Here is an 18,895-nt window from a genome sequence, read left to right as displayed (position 1 = left end):
TTTACACATGTGGGGTCCAACTGATCCAAATGGATCCAACATACGATTGTGATCGAAAATCGAACCCAAAACGTCTGATTGGAAGAATCCAAATACATCTCGGTTACACGTTAGGATCTCATTTTAAGATCTGGATCTGAGAATGGTGTCGGATTCCTTCGAGAGGTGTGACCAAACCTGATCCATATGCAACCCCACTCCAAGTTCAGCTGGTTGTACTTGAGCAACTTTGACATACACCTAGATGTGTTTGTCTGCTAGTGTTCAAGCTGGGCTCAGTCATCCCTATCAGTAATGAGACCTAGGCTGGCTTGAGAGAGACATGTCTTGTTCATAGTTAGCAAAGCTCGAGAGAGACATGTCTTGTTCCTAGTTGGCAAAACGCCGTTTAAAACACGTTTCTTTCAATAAAACTTTGAAAGTGAAAAAACAATTGAAACTCCGTCTTCTTCAAAATATCGGCAAAAAAACACGTTCTTTTAAGAGAAGCGTTTAAAACACGAAAATTTATATTTAAGTAAAATACTTTAAAAAAAAAAAACATGGGAAAACTCTTAGACCATGTAAGTCAACAAACAAGCCTGAAATTTAGCAGCTCTTAGACCATGTTTGGAAGAAGGAAAAGCATGGGAAAACTCCGAAAGAAATATGAAAAGCAGAATCTTCCCATGCCATTCCAAACAGGTGAAAACTTTTCATATTTTTGTATGATTTTTACATTCATACATGTGAAAAATTTCTCCACCTACAAAATGTTGGTGAAAAGCTTTCTCATCCGCATGTCTCATGCTTTTCATATGATTCGAACACTCAAACCTTTTTTTTTTCATGAAAAGTTTTTACCAATTCCAAACATGGCTTTGGGGATCTGGTTCACATTCATCATGCATCTAGATCTCTTTTTAACTACTACAGCCTGAATCTAAACAATATGCATGTCAGGATTCAGGTCCAGACATCACCTTTTGCAGGTAGCCCCGTCAAGCCCAATCCGAACCTATGGATCTGGTTCACAATCCAAAACGTGCCGGGATGACCTGGTCAAGCCCTTCCACTAAATGGGCCGGGCTGGCCCCGCCTGCCCATTGTCCATCCCTACTGCAAATATTTTTTTAGAGTTTTAGGTGACAAGGAACCCTCACTTTGGCGAGGGAAAACTCCAAGTGGTGCTCGGATACCAGAGTTGAAATTTTAGTACATTGCATTATGGGCCTTTTTTTTATATATTTACACGAGAATACCACTTTCAGGTAGGATAGGAATGACACTAGACCCGGGCAGAGGCGGGGAACAAGGTCTCCATCCCTACCCGGCTAAAATTCTACCCTCCATCCCCACCTTCATCTCTGTTTTATGTCCTCTATCATCAGTCCAAACGAGGTAAGACGGGGCAGGGGCCCGTTTCTCCCTGGTCTACTGTCATCCCAAGTAGGGGTGGCAAAACCTGACCCGACCCGCCTCTTAGGCAGGTTCGGGTTTGGAAAAAATGAACCCGTTTAATAAACGGGTCGACCCGCCTAACCCGTTTATTAAACGGGACCGGTTCGTGTTAGGGGTATGCCAACCTGCCTGACCCGTTTAATAAACGGGTTAGGCGGATGGGTCAACCCGCCAACCTGACCCACGAACTTGAGAACCCGTTTACCCGACCCAACCCATTTATTAAATGGGTTGGCAGGTCGTGTCTGGTTACCCGTTTATTAAACGGGTTGGGTTTGGGTTGAGGTATGCTGATCCGCCAATCCGTCGGGTCGACCTGCCAATCCGTCGGGTCGACCCGCCAACCCGACACGATTGCCACCCCTAATCCCAACACATTTTAGTTATTTTACTAATAGGGATCGGAGACCGGGACAGGGACTGGAAAAGCCTAAGTCCATTCCTTCCTCCATCCCCGCACGGGTTTTGATTTTAACCTTCGTCCCCGTTTCATGTCCTCCATCTCCTGTCCAAACGGGGAAAAGCGAGGCGGAACCCATTTTCCCAAGTCCATTGTCATCCCGGACAAAGACTTAGCCCCGCTGGCTTTGTCTGTTGCTGTCATGACAGCATAAAACTCTGTGGGCTTACTCCATGCCCTTAGAGAGTTGCCACACTTCAGCTTGTGCAAGGATTGATGCCAATGAAATTTGACCAAAATCTCCAAACCCCTTTGGGGCTATTGGTTTTTCAACTTAAAAAAAAAAACTAACATAAAAAAACATGGTCCAAGGCCAAAATATTCCTAACCCAACATGGGGATGACATATCCAAGGCCATGTCTGCTAAAAATAGAAAAAACAAAAAACAAAAAATGTGGTGTTTTTGCTGGTAGGCTCCAAACCCATTAGGTTTTTTCAAAGGCAAGGTTTGGTTAGGCAGACCCTACCAGTTATACATCTATACTATTGGGTTTTGAACCTGCAACGTCCCAATACAAGGTGACGTGCACTAGCTGAACAAGCGGAACCCCTGTTGGTTTGTGCAGCCAACAATTTTCCCAAGAAAAATTAGTTAAAAGGAGATGACTTTCAAAGAGGTGTTTGGTATTTTACACTGCATGCGTCATTCCCTATTCTTTAGCAGCTCGGATATTGTACCAACGCATAGAGATCAGGTGCAATGTGATTGCACATTTTAAATGTGCTGTTGCACCTGATCTGCCTGGCAGGCAGATCAGGTGCAGCAGCACAGTAAAGTGTACAATGTGATTGCACTTAATCCATCTAAAAATGCAGCAGCACAGTAAAGTGTACAATGTGATTGCACTTAATCCATCTAAAAATGATGCTCCTGATCCTTTTCCTTTTGTTAAATCAAAAGGTTGTAAAGGAAAAACACGTGGCAGGTTATGATTCGTCCAAACAACTTTAAGGTGCTTTTCAGCCCTCATATTTTTTTCTCCCATCTGAGTGTGAATGCATCGATTAGTGGGGCCCATCCTGGGTGTAGAAAGGATGGCCCTTTTGAATTCTTTTGGCAGAAATGATGGTGCCCTCTTTGATTTCTTTGGTTTGATTCTGCGGTTCGTCCAAGACAATGATGATGGTCTTAGTTCACCTAATCATGACGTGATGGTACCTTATTCACATATCAATATGATGATCGTGATGGCCCCATGTATTATCATTCACAGTCTCATGGGGTCCCATTCTTTATATGCATCATGGTGCTTGACCCATCATCATTAAAGTTATGATGTTTTTTTTTTATAACCCGAATAAACCGCACTGGCAGTGGACCGGGGACAAGGCCTGTACTCTCACCCCCGTTTTAAAATCTGAACCTCCATCCCCGCACGGTGATGAATTTTAACCTCCACCCATACCTTCATCCCAGTTTCATGTCCTCCATCCCTCCCGGGTCTACGGCGGGGTGGGGCGGGAGAAAGTGTAAGTTCATCCTCGCCTCCATCCCCTCATGGAGATAAATTTTAACCTTCATCCCCATATTCATCCCCATTTCATGCCCTTCATCCCCGATCCAAATAAGGCGAGGCAGGACAGGCCCGGTATGCCCCGGTCCACTGCCATCCCTATGCCGATAGCGTAAAACTCTGAGACTAGAACCTTTGCCTCTGGAGGGCTTGCCCAAAGAGGCAATGAAAATAGAACTTTGACTGTCCGTTTTATCTATCAAGACTCCAACCGCGCTAAGCAACGTCCATTGTAGGGATGGCAATGGGGCGGGGTGGGGGACAAGGTCTCCACCCCCACCCCGCCTCAAGATTTTATCCTCCACCCCGCCTCCATCCCCAGTGGGGAATGAATTTTATCCTCCATCCCCACCTTCATCCCCGTTTCATGTCCTCTATCCCCGGTTCAAACAGGGATGAGGCGGGGCAGGGCGGGGATATTGTGGGGAAAAGTGGTCGGGGCGGGGATGAGGCAGGGATCGTGGCGGGGCAGGATGGGGAAAAGTGCACGTTCATCCCCGCCTCCACCCCCAGACGAGGATTGATTTTAACCTTCGTCCCCGCCTCCATCCCCGTTTCATACCCTTCATCCCCTGTCCAAACGGGGCGGGGTGAGGCCCCGCTTTCCCCCGGTCCACTGCCATGCCTAGTACATTGGGGTCAGCTAACAAGTATCTCGACCTCATCATTGGACAGTTGGTCATACCATCATGATACCGACTACTCATTTACCTTGACCAAATGGTAATAGGTAGCTGATCTCTCTCTCTCTCTCTCTCTCTCTATATATATATATATATATATATATATATATATATATATATATATATATATATATATATATATATATATATATATATATATTGTGCTAAACCAATTTAGCGCTAGACGTTGTGTTAAATGTAGGGATGGCAGTGGGGCGGGGCGGGGGACAAGGTCTCCACCCCCGCCCTGCCTCAAGATTTTATCCTCCACCCCCGCGGGGAATGGATTTTATCCTCCATCCCCGCCTTCATCCTCGTTTCATGTCCTCCATCCCCGGTTCAAACGAGGATGAGGCGGGGCGGGGCGGGGCGGGGCGGGGCGGGGCGGGGATATTGTGGGGAAAAGTGGTCGGGGTGGGGATTGTGGCGGGGACGGGGCAGGGCGGGGCAGGGAAAAGTGCATGTCCATCCCCACCTCCACCCTTGGACGGGGATGGATTTTAAACTTCGTCCCCGCCTCCATCCCCGTTTCATACCCTTCATCCCTGGTCCAAACGGGGCGAGGTGGGGCCCCACTTTCCCCGGTCCACTGCCATCCCTAGTTAAATGGGTCTTTTGGGTTTAAAGAGAGAAGTCATTAGTCATCAATAGCAAATGAGATCCTATAATGGGCGGGTTTGATTGCTGGAGATTCTCAGATTTATAGGCTAGAGGTAGAACTTAGGATGTTAATGGGTCGGATTCAGATTGGATCTGAGCATTATTTAATTCAACTTAATCGGATTTGAGCTAATCGGATTTGTAGTCGGATGAAAAAAAAAGACAAATCAAATCCAGATCCAACTAGTCTAAATCCAATATTTATACTTAATCAGATTCAGGTTTTAATCAGATTGAGATTAGATTTTCAATGTGAAAATATTACCGAATCCAAATTTTAATTGGATCCAGATTTAGCAATTGAATCCAACTAATAGGATTAAGATTTGGATTGGATATCAGGTTGCATCCAACCCGTTGACATCCTTACTCGAGGATCTTGCATAGGGCTCTAGGAGTCAATCGAAGGAGTCTGACTCGGTTGTATAGCCTGATAGCGTCAGGGTTTCATGATAAAAATAAACGGTTTGAATAGAATCAGATTAGACTCAAAGAGTCTGATTAGTATATGGAGCTAGGTATGATTTGTGAAATTTCATGCCAGACCCGAATCTTGGCAGAATTCTGATTAAGTTATGCAAATTTTCAATGTAAAAAAAGATAACATTTATAGTTTTATTGTTATGAACTGGGTTTGGTTCTTAGAATTCTTATAAGACTCGGGTATGTTTTTTAGTTGTACGATCAAATCAGAATTCGGATCTGGTATCAGCACCTCAAAATCGGATCGGGGTTAGGAGCAACCCAGATCCTACCTGTTGACCACCCCTAGGGCTTACACAAAATCTAACCCCTCAAACCTAGGGGAAATGAGATTATTAAAAGTCCATTGGAACCATAGTGTTAAAAGTTAAAAACAGCAAAATATGGGCAGTCAAAAACTCACAAGAATTTGATTTTTTTTTAAATCTCTCATTTTTTGGCAAAATCTTTGCAATAAAAAATATATTTAAATATAAAAAATTAGTTTTAAAATAGAAAAAAATATTTAATAATAAAACCACAGTTTTTTCACGATATCACAAATTTTATGTTTTAATGAAAAAATCATGACATTTTGAATATATCGCGAGAAATAAATGTTCAAAACATTCAAGTAATTTCTTGCGATATTATCACAAGATTTTCATAAATCTCGCCGAGATTCGAACCAAAGAACAAAATCTTCTTGAGGACAAAGTAGTGTCTGACTAAAAATAGGGTCGGACATGGGGAGTGGGTCGGATTTGGGCTGCTTTTGCAGTTTGAATCTCAATAATGCTCGAGCCTGACCCTGTTTGAATAGTAAATTAACCCAATAAGGCTAGAGCTAAATCTGAACCCAACAAGAAGCATCATTTATGAGGTTGGATCAGGTTTCAGGTTGGTAAGGTCGGCTCAGAACGACTTGATGAGCTCAACCCACCCAACCGTATAAAGTTCAGGTTTAAAAGAATCCGGCCTTGCTCAAACCAACCAGCTGGAATCATCCATTTTTTACTTTCTTGATATAAAAGATCATTACAACTTAAAGAGATTATTAACATTAAAATATTTTTAAAAATATTAAATTAATAAAAATTGGTCCTTATCAAACCGGGGATTGGGATGGGGATGGGGCGCAACAAGGCAGGGATTGGGATGGGGACAGGGCAGGTAGGGATGGCAGTGGACCGAGGGACAACGGTGCTCCGCCCCGCCTTGCCCTGTTTGGACCGGGGATTAAGGGCATGAAACAGGGATGGAGGTTAAAATCTATTCCTGTGCGGGGAAGGACTTAAGCTCCCCCCCCAATCCCTGTCCCAATCCCCGCCCCATCCCCAATCCTTTAAGGGATGACTATAGACTAAGGGGAAACGGGCCCCCGCCTCACCCTCATTTGGACCGGGGATGGAGGACATGAAACGGGGATGGAGGTTGAAATCCATCCCCGTGCAAGGATGGAGAAGAAGATGAAGGTTTGGATTTTAAAACGGGGTGGGGGTGGAGACCTTGTCCCCCGCCCCGGTCCACTGCCATCCCTAAGGGCAGGGCAGGAGAAAGCGTAAGTCCATCCCCGCCTCCATCCCCGCATGGGTTTTGATTTTAACCTCCATCCCTGCCTCCATCTCGATTTCATGTCCTCCATCCACAGTCCAAACGGGGCAGGGCAGAGCTACGTTTCCCCTCGTCCACTGCCATCCCTAAGCAGCATGGCCCTCTCACACGAAAATGGATTTCCACCCTCTCATGTAACAAACCAAAATGACTCTATCCCAACCTGTACCAGATCCTATCGGGTCAGGGTTTGGTTACGAAGAAGGGGTCCGATTATTAAATGGGTAGGGTATAGTTTATGATTTTTTATACCAAACCCGTGTCTGACCAGAGTTTCGATTAAGATCCGTAATTTTTCAATGTAAAAAAACTCAAAAAAATGTTATTTTATTGGGTATAGACTGGGTTTGGTTTATGTAATTTTAATCAGATCCGGGTATGATTTTTCTTATGAAAAAGAGTTAGACCCAAATCTGGATCTGATACTTATATCACTTTGTCGGATCTGGGTTTAGACTCACCCGTTTTAGTGGGTGCCCAACCCATTGTAATTAGTATGATCATCTGATTTTATTTGATTGGATATCCATGCCCGAATCTGTTCAAATGAGCCGGCGATGGGATGTCCAAAACCATCAAGACCCGTTTATTTGAATTGGGGACTGGATAGGATAAAAGAGCCAGAGTTGGGAGAAACAAGGTGTTTGACAAACCAAAACCCCTAAGAAAACCCTCTTTTGAGGGTCACCAACATGGTTTATGCTTCTGCTTCTTGGGTTTACCCAGATTGGCTCCTTGGATTCACTAACTACTCTTGTTTTTTCAGGCTTTGGTTGGTTATGAACAGAAATGCTTCGTTGTAGGCAGATATCAGATCACGAGCTTTATTTTCTCGAAAATTCCGACGATGGGTGACCAATTTCCAAGCGTTTTTAGGGTTGAAAGTCTAAAATTTTATTCCTTATGTTTTTTTTTTCTGGGGTTTCTCTTGGACAATTTTACTTGACTATGAGATTTTTTAAGTGCTTTTGTGTGTAATTGGTGAGAGAATTAGGACCGAATTTGGTTGGGCTTCTGATTTTGTTTGATCCTTAAATGTAGTTTCCGAACCAATTTCGTATTGAATTTTGAGTTTTGAGTGTGTTTGGAAGCACCCCATTGTATCCAGAAAAGCCAGAAAAAGTTGGCATTGTTGCATTATGGGGCACGATGCAATGTGACTGTTTGGTGTGTGTTGGATGAAACCACTTATCCAGAAAATTGAGAAATGTTAGGATATTGCATTATCCCAACTTATCCATGTCCTGTGATTGATTGTTTTAGATGGTTTTAATGCATGCACTGGATAGCTCCAAAGGGTTTAGCGTAGTGGGAGGGGGGCCTTGGCTAATAGACAGAAGGTCAGGGTTCCTTCCCACGGCGTCAGCCCCTTGCATTTAAGAAATGTTAAGGGCCTGTGCTGAAGCAAGGTGACTCCTCGGGGGCAAGGGGTGCACCACAGGTTTACTTAGGAAAAACGATCATTAGTATGGCAGGCATAGCCAGCGCGACTAGGTCTCTGACCCCGGGGGTGGTTTCTCGTGCCTCATGAAAAAAAAAATCCATGAGGGATAATTCATCTTAATAGAATATAAACTGTCACATAGGTGCGGGTGCGGATGCGGGTATGAGTGCGGATACAACACTTTAAAAAAAATTGGGTGCGGGTACATAAATTGGGTGCTAGATGGGCAGTCAAGGTTTGATTCCCATGATAAAGAAAAGACCAAAGTTATTCAAGAATACCAATCTGAAGTTGAAGATTGAGAAAGTGAGCACGTCAAAATATTGGCATGGTTTATAAATAATGTGAAACTCAAGATTTATGCTAATTTAGCCAAATTTAAAAAAGCAAATGAAACATGGTTCTTCATGAAAGGTATGTACATTCAAAATGACCTTGCTAGACATTTCTTTTTGTAATAAGATGGGTTCTTTAATCATCACCGAACGAAACTTCAAATAGCTTCAACCAAAATACCGAACCACAAGGGTTTATACAACAATACCCGAAAAAGGGTATGCAAAAGAGAAGATAGAATATATGTATTAAGAGGGTAAAACACCCTTGAAATCCCTTACATTTTGAGGGGGCTTTGCCCCATATTTATAATACAATGAAATTAAGAGGAGAGGGAGTCGTTGGGCTCCCAACGACTCTAAATAGCCGTTGGGAGTCCAACAACTCACTTGCCTTTTTGACTAGTCAATGTGCTGACTTAGTCAAAAGGCCAAAAAATTATCAATGTCCAAGAGAAAGTGAAACCAAGGAACAACTAGAGGTTTGGTAAAGAAATCTGCCAGTTGATATTCTGAAAAAACATAGGGAAGATCAATGGTACCATGTAGAAATTCCTCTAGTACGTAATGACAATCCATATTGATATGCTTGGTTCATTCATGGAATGTCCGGTTGATGGCAATGTAGATTGAACTTTTGTTGTCACAACATAGTTGTGATGCTCTTGTACTCTCAACACCCATGTCAAGAAGCAATCACCTTAGCCAGACTACTTACATAGTGGTTGTCGTCATGGCTCTGTACTCAACTTTCGTTGACGATAGAGAGACCTTTTGTTGCTTCTTGCATCTTCATGAAATTAATAATTCACCTAAAAATATACAGAAACCAATGGTTGAGTGTCGATCATTAGAATCACCTCCCCAATCTGCATCAGTATATGCAGTTAAATCTAAGAAAGAAGAAGCAAACAAAAAAATTCCTCAAAAAATAGAAGTTTTAATATATCTAATAATGCATAAAACAACTTCCATATGAACAGTGGTAGGAGCATGCTAAAATTGGCTTGATTTGTGAATGACATGTGCGATGTCAGGTCTTGTAATGGAGAGATAAGACAATGCCTTGACAAGTTATCTATAAAGTGTTGGATTTTCAAGCGGTTCTTCATCATCAATCTTCATTTTGATATTTACTACTTCGGGAGTGTCAACCTATCGTTCATCTGAGATACCAGACCTGTCAATAATATATAAAGCAAATTTAGATTGAGTTAGTAAATAGTCTCTAAGAAAATAAGGAACTTCTATTCCAAGAAAGAATTTTAGAAAACTCAAGTTACTCATTTCAAAATATATTTTGAGAAACTTTTTAATATTGTCAACTCCCTGTTTATCACTTATAGTGATGATCATATCGTCTATATAGAGGAGAAGAATAATGACCATTGCATCAGAATTCTTAAGAAACAAAGCAGTGTCAGTAATACAAGATTGAAAACCAAAATCAAGCATAACTTGACTGAACTTATCATACCAAAGGCTTGCTTAAGTCCATACAAAGCCTTATTTAAGCAAAGGTTTTTCTTTCAAGAATGTTGATGCCAGGTGGTGGGTCCATGCATACTTCTTCTGCTAAGCTTTCATTTAAAAATGCATTTTTGACATCCATTTGGTATATATGTCATTTCTTTACAGAGGCAAGGGCAATTAAGATCTTTAGTGTAGTCATTCTAGCAACTGGGGCAAAAGTTTCTTCATAGTCTATTCTATATTCTTGAGAATCGTTTTTTACAACTAATCGAGCTTTAAACCGCTCGTGAGTACCATCACTCTTGATTTTAACTTTGTATATCCATTGACACCCTATAGGCTTTTTGCGTAGTGGAATATCTTGAATAGTCCAGGTATTTGTTTTTTCTAAGGCTTTTAGTTCTGCTGTCATAGCTTTTGCCCATTCAGGCTGATCTTTTGCTTCAACATAGTTGGAGGGATCTTTGTAGGAGTAAATCAAGGCAATGTAGGCTTGATAGTTTGATGTAAAAGACTCATATGACACAAATTTTTCAGGAACTCTTGAAACTTTAGATGACTTTCTAGTTGATATATGTTCCTGTTCTTTAGTATATTTTTCTAAGGCACATGGTTTCTCTAAACATTCCCGCCTCGAATATTTAATACAAGTTTGATCATAACTAAATGATTATGTATTTATCAAATCATTTTCGTGTTGACTTTCATCAGTCTTTGGGACTAAGTCCAACAAAAAAGAATACTCATCTATTTTCGTAGTTTTTTCACAAAAAAACCTTCTTTTTCTAGGAAAGACATATTTCTTGATACATATAACTTTCCAGATTTAAGGTCAAAACATCTATAGCCTTTTTGGTGAATTGCATATCTTAAAAAGGCACAAAGAATTGTATGAGGAGAGAATTTATCATTTTTATCTATAAAAACAAAATATTTACACCCAAAAACCCTTAACCTAGAGTAATCTGGTTTTTGTTTAAAAAGTTTTTTCACTGGAGAGATGTTGTTTAGCGAAGAAGATGTCATTCTGTTAATGAGATAAACTGCTATTAAAGTGGCTTTGCCCCAAAAAGTTTTTGGTACTTGATATGTAATAAGTAAAGTTCTTGTTATTTCTATAATATGTCTATCTTTCTTTCGGCTAAACCATTTTGTTGAGGAGTATAGGGACATGATTTTTGGTATATAATACAATTTATATTCAAATAATCTTTAATTTTTTTTTATAAAAACTTTCTTCTTGAATCAATGCAAAAAATTGAGATATCATTTTTAAATTGGTTTTTGACCATAATATGAAATATTTGAAAATGTAAAAAAACTTCAGATTTATGTTTAAGAAAATAAATCCAAGTATGTCTCATAAAATTATCTATGAATATTAAATAATATATAAAACCTCCTTTTGATATAATATGTGTGGGTCCCCATGCATACGAATGTATTAACTCAAATGGTCGTGAAGCGACAAAAGTTCTTTCTTGAAAAGGTAATCTTTTCATTCTTCCAAGAATACATTTTTCATATGTAAAGGTTTTAAAATTACAAAAAAAAAATATCTTTGAAAAAAAATAGAGCTTGGATATACTAGGGTGTCCAAGTCTCTTGTGCCATAGATCTAAGTCAATCTTTTGAATATTACAACACAATGTCTTCTTGGGTATTTTCAAAAAATCCATGTAGTACAAGCCTCCTTCTTTATGGCCTTTCCCAATCAGCTTTTCTGACTGGTGATCCTGCACTCGACATTCACGAGAGAAGGAAACATTACATCTATGGTCAGACAATCGTGAGACAAATAAAAGATTTAGGTTGAGCTTAGAGATATATCTAACTTGTGGAATACAAAATCTTTTTGAATTTTGAAAATCTTTTTCTAAATTTCCTACTCTCTTGATTTCAAGGGATGTACCATCAACAATAAAAATATTTGATCCATTTGACCTATAACATTCAAATAACATATTAATGTTTGGTATCATGTAATGAAGCACTTGAATCAAGGAGCCAAAGAGATTTACCAGGATCGAAGATGCCCACGGAAGATACGACGACTCCAGTGGATAAAGATACTTCTTTGAGGAGAGGTGGTAGTGCTTTTATCAATTGTGTTAAGGACATGCTTCCGATGGATAGTTTATTTGATTCTTAAGAAGGTCTAACCGAGGCAACCTTCTTTTCATATGGTTTCTTCAATTTTGGATAATAGGTTTTTATGTGTCCCAATTCTCGACAATAATATCAAATCACTTTCCTTTTCTCAAACTCATTTCCATTTCTTTCGTCATTTATTCTTTCATAATTTGGAGGTTTGTATGTACGAACATGGTCTTCCGATCTAGATACGACTAAAATCGAGTCATCATCACTCTTGATGATTCTATTCTTGAGCCTATTTTCCTCCATGCTCAACTCCTTTATTGTGTTTTCTATTGAGGGAACCTTCCATCGATGAAGAAAAATGGACTTGGTAAATTCAAATTTCGATCTTAGTTCATTAATAAATTGAAAAAAGTGCTCTGCATTAATTTGATTTTGACGGAGTTCAATGTCTTATAGACAATGCCACTTTGGTTCAAGAAGAGCTAACTCTTCCCATAGTTCGGACAAACTATTATAATATTCTCTAATAGTTTTGTCCTCTTGAACCATATTCTGAACATGGTTTTGTAAATTACATATATGGGCAATATCTTTAAGAGAATACATTCTCTTAAGATAGTCCCAAACATCATTGACATGTTCAAATTTTGCAAGGCTTGAATATTTCTTAATGTCAACGCTACTTATGAGCCAAGACATAATCTTGGCGTGGCCCATTCTCCATTCTTTTCACTTTTTCTCATAAGTGGTAATGACTTTGGTTTTTTCAACCTCCATAAGAGGTATCTCTTTCTCTCCTTCAGCCTTTGTAAGAATTAACTTAGGTTCTAAGTCTGTCCCATCCACTAATCCCCATGACCCCTTTCCCCATATAAGGTGCTTCATAATTGAAGCCCATGTAACATAGTTTGAATAATTAAGTTTAATGGGTTTAATGGTGATATTATCATTGTCATCCATTTTACAAGGTTTGAAATAACAAAGAAAAGAGAAAAGAAGAGTAGAGGAAGAGAGGAGAAATAATGTACTCCACTACGGATAGTGAGGACGAGTGCTCCTCCAAGCACAACTTCACATATACTTGAAAAGAAAGTCATTTTTCTTTTCAACATTGAATGGCATGCTTCCCGACACACCGATAAGAGTTGCATGATCACAACCGAGTTCTGATACCATATAAGAAGATGAGTTCTTTAATCATCACCGAACGAAGCTTCAAATAACTTCAACCAAAATACCAAAGATCAATACTCACAAGAACCACAAGGGTTCATACAACAATACCCAAAAAAGGGTATGCAAAAGAGAAGAACAAATATATGTTTTAAGAGGGTAAAACACCCTTGAAATCCCTTACGTTATAAGGGGGCTTTGCCCCATATTTATAATACAATGAAATGAAGAGGAAAGGGAGTCATTGGGCTCCCAACGGCTCTAAATAGAGTCGTTGGGAGTCCAATGACTCTCTTGCCTTTTTTACTAGTCAATGTGTTGACTTAGTCAAAAGGCCAAAAACAATCAAAAAATAAAGAAAAAGTAAAAAAAAAGTAAAAAACTAACTAGACTAATTCTAACTAGGCTAATCCTATCCTAACTAGATTTTACATATAATTTAACACTTTTTACAAGAAAAAATAAGAGGAACCAAGAAGAAGATATGAGTATTAGAGACTATTATAGTACTCTATCCTCTCTATGGGATGAACTTGCTATCCTTGAACCACAATGGGAAGGAAGCGCTATTGCCATAAGACAAAAGCAAATAGAGTGAGAAAGATTTTTTTAATTTATTCATCAGCTTTATCTCGAATTTAAACAACTAAGAGGATCCCTTCTTCATAGGGATTCTACTCCTTTTAGTGAAATCCTTGCCAATTTATGCCAAGAAAAAACTTGCTTGGCTCTTAAAAAAGACTTTGATGAGGTTCATGCGGTATCTAGACCAGAAAATAACATGAGGACATATAAACCTCATCATTTTTGAAAAATTAACAATGGTGAAAGAATAAAAATTATTTGTTACAATTGTAATGAACCGAGTCATCTTAGACCCAATTGTCCTAAGCTTAAAAAGGTGGCTTCCGTTGGAAATAGTCTAATCAATTCAAGTGAAGACTAAAAGAGAGATGGAGATATAAAAGACTCTATTGCTCAACTTACAAAAACTCTCCAACAATTCATGAGAATCAACTCTTCCACACCTTTCATTTCCGGTGTCGCGGTCTCATTAAGTCTCGGTATGTCTTATTGGATCCTTGATTCAGGTGTTTCCTTTCATATGACTTAAAATACATTTCTTTTATCCAAACCAAGTCTTAATTCTTTTAAATCATTCATTCTCATGGCCGATGAAACATCATTAGATGTTGAAGGGATGTGAAACCTTAAAAAAAAAATTTAGTCAAAGCAAATAATTTTATGTTCCAAAAATTAGGATTATTCAAAAACCTAACTTAAATCTCTTTTTTGTTTTTCAAATAACCAATTTTGGATGTAGTGTCTCTTTTTCACCAACCAATTGTTATGTGCATGATCTCTGGTATGAGAAGCAAATTGGGCAAGGCTATATAAGATGAGACCTTTATTACATAGATTTTTTATCTTTGCCATCCAAATCATTTTGTAATCATGTTCAGTCTAAAAATATTGTTACTTGGCATAAGAGGCTTAGTCACCCTAGTATTTCTAAGTTATATCTTTTTCCTTTTTTTGAAAAATTTTATAATGAAAAATAATTTACATATAATGATTGTATCCTTAGAAAAATGTATTCTTTTTCTTATTCACATAGCAACTTTATTTCCAAGCGACTATTTGAATTAGTGCATTCATATGTATGGGGATCGACACCTGTTATGTCTAAAGGAGGATATTTATATTATGTTGTCTTTATTTATGATTTTACTAGATACACTTGGGTTTATTTTATTAAAAACAAATCTGATGTTTTCTTTATTTTTAAAGAATTTCCTATCCTTACTCAAAATCAATTTCAAAACAACATAGCCATTTTTAGATTCAATTTCGGAAGTGAATACATGTTAAATGAATTTTAAAACTATCTTAAACAAAATAACATTATTCATCAAAGATCTTGTCCTAAAACTCTTCAATAAAATGGTCTTGCCGAAAGGCATTTTATTGAAACAATAAGAACTTTTCTTGTTTCTAAAATTGTTTCAAAGAACTTTAGGCCAAAGTCGCTCTTTCTGCAACTTATCTTATAAATAGGATGCCTTCATCATCCTTAAAAAATATTTCTCCTTTTGAAAAATTATTCAAAATATTTTTATATTTTAAAAGATTAAGATTTTTGGGTTGTAAATGCTTTGTTCTTTTTTAAGAACAAGATAAACTTTCACCAAAAGCTTTTGAATGCACTTTTATTGGCTATGGTGAAAATCAAAAAGGGGTATAGTGTTATGATATTAAAAATAACAAACTTTATATTTCAAGAAATGTGACCTTGCTTGAAGAACAAAATGGATTTGAATTTCAAAAATCTAAGAGGTTAATTGTTTTTTTCTCTTTGACTTATTGCGTAGAAATAAGTCTAAAGATTTTAATGATACTATTTGTGATGACAATTCTCATCAAAATGATGCTTTGTTGCATCAAAATGATGATTCTCATAATGAGAATCCCAATGATATACATGTGTATACTTGGCAAGAGGGAAATGAACATCAAAATGCTTTCGATATATATTCTCAAGACATTTCTTTAGAAGATCAAGTTGAAGAATTCCTGCCTAGGTGATCTTCTAGGAATAGTAGACCTCCTCAAAAATTTGTGTCATATGATTCTTTTTTCTCAAATTATAGAACTTGTCTATGTTAAGATTATATATATATGTTTATTTTCAGTTACATAAGTATATGCCCTATAGGGTCATTTTTGGCATTTCACTCATGTAATAAAATAGTTTTATTAAAACAAATTTTTTATTTTTTATTTTATTTTCCTTAATTTGTATTTTAGAGGACCCTTAGGGGTCTATGGTTAAAATTACCATAGAGTCGTTGGGGGCTCCCAACAGTCAAAAATATGACCATTGGGAGCTCCCAACGACTCCATTAGTAGCTGGCAATGGTCCTCTCATTCTTCTTTTGTGTATAAATATGGGGTTGTTCCCCCCTTTGTATTCTATGCTTGTATGAAGAACTTGATCAATAAAGGGTTTACATTTTTTATTTATTGTGCATCTTTTATGTGCCTTATTGATCTTTGTATTGTCCCATAGAAGACTTGTGCATGTGCACTTATAAAGCCTTCAAGTGACTAGTGTTTTCGTGCTTTCGCATATTTTCTTACATGGTATTAGAGCCATAGTGTTCTTGAACGAGAAAGGTTGCCGACAAGAGGTTGTGCATGTGATAACATCCTCTCTTTTTCACTTATTTCATCTCTTGCTCACATGATGAAAACCAAGATTGATCTCTCCTTCAAGCTCAATTAAGGAAAAAAACTTTGGGGTTATGTGATGAGTACTATTCCCGAACCCCAACTCAAGCTCACAGAGATAAAAGGAGATCAAGATAAAGCTCTAGAGGGAGATGCCAACACCAAGGCTATTGAAGATCATCATAAACAAGTAGAAGATTGGGAGAGTAACCATGCAAAAATTCTTGCATGGTTCATGAACAACGTGAAACTTAAGGTATGTACTAACATTGCAAAATTTCGTAAAGCCAACGAAGCTTGTTTTTTTATGAAGGGTATATATACCCAAAAAGATTTTGCAAGGGAATATTTCTTGTAAAAAAAGGTGAGGACCACCAAACAAGGTGAAATGAGTATTCAAGACTATTATAATGCTTTAAATCTCCTATGTGACGAACTATTATTTTTAGAGCCTAAGTGGGTTGCCATTGAAGACATGGAACTTAGGCAAAAACAAATGGAACAAGAAAGATTTTTTCAATTTTTATTTGGGCTTCGTCCCGAATTTGAGCAAGTTAGGTCTTCTCTCGTACATAGATTTACTCCCCTTCCTTTGAAAGATGCTATTGTCAAAATCATCTAAGAAGAAACTCGTTTTGGTATGAGTAAGAGTTGTGATGAAGTATTGACCGTATTTAAACCTGACAACCATGTCAAAACCTATAAGCCTTCGCACTTTGGGAGGCAAAATAACTATAGTAATAATAATAAGTATAGTGGAGGAAGAAAAATGATTATTTGTCATCATTGTAATGAGTCAGGTCACATTAAACCCGATTTCCCAAAGTTAAATGAAACTTTCAAGTATGAGGTTGCTTTCGTTGAAGAATCAATTCTCAAGAAGGAAGAAGGCAAGAGTAGAGAAGATCTTAAAGACATACTTGGACAAACATCCATGGCATTTTAACAAATTCTCAAGGCAACTTCTTCTACATCGGGTGCTGCTATTGTCTCTACATCATCACCCGGTACGTATTCTTAGATTCTAGACTTCTGGAGTATCTTTCTATGTGACTCCCCATGAAAATGCCTTAACCAATATATGCACCAATTCAACTTTATCTTGTATTTCTATGGTCGATGAAACCTTTTTTGAAAATTAAGAGTATAAGGACATTAGATTTTAAAAATTATCATTTTTTTTTTGTTTCAAAAGTTAGAGTCATTCCCAAACTAAATTTAAACTTTTTTTCTATTTCTCAAATTATCAACCATGGATGTGAAATATCTTTCTCATCTAATGGTTGCTTTGTGCAGGATCTCCAGTCCAGAAAGCGGATTGGAGAAGGCCATAGGAAGGGGGATCTTTACTTTATGAACTATTTGGCTCTTCCTTTAAACTCTTTTTGTACTTATGTCCAAGATAAAGGTATTGAAACTTGACATAAAAGACTTAAACATCGAAGCTATTCTAAAATGTATCTTTTTCCTTTTAGGAACAAATTTTGTAATGAAAAAGATATGACTTGCAAAGATTGTATTCTTGGGAAAATAAAATCTATTTTATTTTCAAATAGAATCTTTGTCTAAACAAGACCTTTTGAATTGGTGCACTCAGATGTATGAGGTTATTTTTTGGTCATGTATGTATGGGTCTACTTTCTTAATCTTAAGTCAGAAGTTTTCTCCATCTTTAAAGAATTTTATATGAAAGTTAAGAATTAATTTCAAAGCAATATATCGATTCTTAGATCGGATTCGAGCGGGGAATATCTATCTAATGATTTTTAAAATGATCTAAAAGCAAATAGAATTTGCCATAAAAAATCTTATCCTAGGACACCACAATAAAATGGGCTAGCAGAAAGAAAACATAGGATAATAGAAACCATCAGAACATTACTTATTTCCAAAAATATTTTCAATTTTTTTTGGGTCGAAGCTATTTTAACTTCTACTTATTTATTAAATTGAATGCCATCATCCACTTTGAAAGCTATCTCTCCTTATGAAAAACTTCTCAAAATAACACCCAACTTCAATTGTTTGCAAATTTTTTGGTTGTAAATGGTTTGTGTTTTTACATAAAAGAGATAAGTTATCTCCAAAAGTAATTGAATGCGTTTTCATTGGATATGGTGAAAATAAAAAAGAATATAGATGCTTTGATTTAAAAAACAATAAACTTTATGTTTCCAAAGATGTAACATTTTTAGAAGATGAAAATGGTTTTTAAGAATATGATAAAGAGGAAATGAACTATATGTTTTTGTATGATATCTCTCCAAGGGAAGATATACATGCTAATGATGATTCTTTGAAT

Source organism: Nuphar pumila, chromosome 17 (genome assembly GCF_984573655.1).
Source record: "Nuphar pumila chromosome 17, dmNupPumi1.hap1.1, whole genome shotgun sequence".
In the NCBI taxonomy this organism is placed as follows: Eukaryota; Viridiplantae; Streptophyta; class Magnoliopsida; order Nymphaeales; family Nymphaeaceae; genus Nuphar; species Nuphar pumila.
The sequence above is the reverse complement of the archived record's forward strand: the minus strand, read 5'-3'. Positions refer to the sequence as shown.